Raw genomic sequence first — 3,375 nt, 5'->3', positions numbered from 1 at the left:
CTAGGATCCCTGATGACTTTTATGCATATTGAAGCTGAAGGAATGATGATCTAGAATTGTTTTTATTTTTATTTATTTCCCACCTTCTTACTATTGATAGATGGGTGAGATGATTATCTTGTTGGGTGCTGTCCTGTGCATTTCAGGTGTTTAGCAGCATCCCTTCACACATCATCAAATATCCCAGAGGGAAAATGATCTCTGGTTGAAAAGCACTGGCTTGAATTTGAAAACTGGAAACATCTTGAACAAATTCTATCAAAGTTCCATCTGCTACTCAGTTAATAACTTTGAGCAGAACATTAAACCCATCTGAGCTACATATCTGCTGTGGAGAACAGAGTTCATAACAGTACTACCTCATTGAATGGACTTTACAAAAAATTAAATCTCTATAAGATGCCATGCTTAGGTTGTGGTGCATAGAAAGATTTAAATATATATCTTATATTTAATATTATTTAATAATGAGGCACTAAATGAGAGCTCTTAACTTGTTATGAGTATGAAATTCCTGTATTAGCAAAAGTGTCATGAAGCCAAGTAGTGCAGTACCCACGGTTTTATATCAGAGGAACACAGGTTTCCCTTGTTGAAGAGGGAAAAAGCAATTTTCTGTCGATATCAGGGTATGTGTCCCCACTACAAGCCAATGCTTTGAACATCCCATGGACCTAGTCAAGGCAGTCTCCTCAGTCCTACACTTTGGAGAAAACTTTAAGTGAGAGGAATTATAAGGCATTAGGAGATTACATATCTTGAGGTCAGGTTAGTTATTGGAGAAAGAATAAAACAAACAAACAAACAAACAAAAAGCAATTGGATTCACCTAACTTATAAACTGGTCTCTTGGGAACAGAAAATGAGCAGAAAAAAACTTCCTTTCTGTCCAGACCAGTGTCCACAGGGAAATTAGGTGTTTACTGGCTGCAGTAACAAGAGGAAAACACATCTAATGAGCAAATACAGAGAGCTGTAAATATCTCCTCTCCTGTTGTCCCTTCAAGAGCGTACAACCTTGGGCTGCAGTGGATGTGGTTAAAACACATCTAATGAGCAAATACAGAGAGCTGTAAATATCTCCTCTCCTGTTGTCCCTTCAGAGTGTACAACCTTGGGCTGCAGTGGATGTGGTTGTTTCTTCTGGAGTTCTGAATTTGGCTAGAGGACCTATGCTTCACTCTTTTCTACTGTCTTGTATTGGGGTAGAGCTTCAGTCTCCATCATCAACCATCCAGAGAGAATTCAGACTTCCACATGGAAACCTTCCTCTCAGGGACCCCTTCCAGGTGAGTCTGAGAGCCCTGTAGGTACTGCGTGAAAGGGTCGGTGAGAATAGAAGCTGAGAATGTTTACTTGAGGGCACCTGAGATTCAATCCTACTTAGCCAAGAGCCAAGAGATCACTGTGTTTGTGCACTTGAATGACAAATTTATTAATTTAATACATTAAAAAGAGAAGTGTCTGATAGACTCAGCAATGCAGGAATCATTGTGAAAATACCTGGTGGGAATGGAAGTCCAAGTGGTGAGACTGAAGAAGAAATGGGAGGCATAAAGTGGTTCCAGTAACATTAGATAATATCCAAAGAGTTTTGCAGCTAATGGAGTGGACAAAGTGAGTATTAAGTGTGGAGGGATGTGCAATGTAGTGAGGGCTTTTATTACTATTATTTAAAATTTTTTTAACATTGGGTGTGTTTGAGTGTGTTCCTATAGTCGTTAAAAAGATCCAGATGAATGCATTGTTTGCAAATACTGTCTTGCAACAGCAGTTCGTGAGCCATGCATTTTGTAGTATCTTTTCTCCTTCTGCATATTCAGATGAAAAATAAACTGTCTAATATATGAAAAAGAGTATAATAACAAGCTTCACTTTGCAACAGTTGCCTTACTACTGAGGCTGAATATATTTGTGGGTTTTTTAGACATTTATGCTCTCTATTGCAAATAGTTTGTGTGAGGTCTTTGCTTTTGCATGGTGGGTTTTTCTTCCTGCTTTTGATTGCAGTCTTTCAAACATAAGAACTGGAGTTTTTAACAAACTTTCATGTTTGCCCTTTAGTTCTCCTTTGTATTTATAGATGATTTGGGGAGGATTAGCTGAGAGTTTATCAATTTTGTGCAGTCAGATCTATCAGTGGGTCGTATTGTGTACCCTCTCCCATTGTTTTTTCATAGGTAGTTTGAGAAGGTTTCTATATTCTTAGTGATAATTAATCAGTTTTAAATGTATTGGCATCATATTTTATTCATTTTTTCCATATTGCTACTCTTTTTCCTTCCTGTGATCAGATTTATTTTTTAAAATAGCCATCATCTTCTGCCACTGTGTGAAATGTATTTTGCATTCCTATAAAGACTTCTTATATTATCATTTTTTATTGAAACATATTGTCTATAAATATTTGTGAGGAAGAGAGTTATATTTCAATACATGTGTACAATGTGTGTTGAACAAATCAGGGTAATTAGTATATTCATTGTTGCAAAAGTTAATCATTTCTTTGTGATGTGGACATTCGATCTCTCTTCTAATCATTTGATAACATGCAGTAAATTATTGATAAGTATAGACGCCTAGCTTGAGTGTATACCAATAGAATTTATTTTTAATCCATTTATGTTTGCATAGGATCAAGTTACAACTTTATATACTTCCCTTCCACTGTTTTAAAAAGTATATTTTTATATTCTTTTGTTTCCAATCTTTGCAAATGTAAGCTTGAATTAGAGACCCAAATTGTTTGATTGCTATTTTATATATTTTTGATAATTTATTTAACATTTGTATTCAATTTCATTTCATACCCGTAAAGCAGGTTTTGTTCTTTCCTGCCATTCTCATAAATGCTTAATTTCTTAAATTTGTTTCCATATAAATGCACAACTCTGTGAAACCACAACAGTGAACAAAGCAGGTAAGGTCTCTACTCATTTGGATCTTACATTATAATGAAAAATAGTACAGTGAAATAAGTGGGTATATGAGGTACTGTCCCAGGGATAAATCATATTTTTAAAAAGGGGTACATTTTCATGGCATTAGCAGGATTATATGGATTACACTGTGGCGAGGTCTCTGCATATTGGATGAGGAACAGAAACAGGACAGAGTGTGCCTATTGGATTTGTCAGAAAAGACATTGAAACCCAAAATCCAAGAATAATAAAGAAAAGATGCCACAAAGAAAAGTGAGAGAAGGGCCTGCCTCATCCTCTATGGGACTGTATAAAAACAAGTGTGGTCATATACATGTGGAACAGGCACAGGAATAACAACGAGGTCAGGCCCCTGATGTGGATTCCATGATGAGGCAGGTGGAGTCCGCTGAGGGTGTGGCCCTGGAGTCAGGAGGTCACGTCAGCACCACGC

The sequence above is a fragment of the Galeopterus variegatus genome, unplaced genomic scaffold, assembly GCF_000696425.1.
Source record: "Galeopterus variegatus unplaced genomic scaffold, G_variegatus-3.0.2 Scaffold8403, whole genome shotgun sequence".
NCBI classification, from domain to species: domain Eukaryota; kingdom Metazoa; phylum Chordata; class Mammalia; order Dermoptera; family Cynocephalidae; genus Galeopterus; species Galeopterus variegatus.
This window is presented reverse-complemented; position numbering follows the sequence as displayed.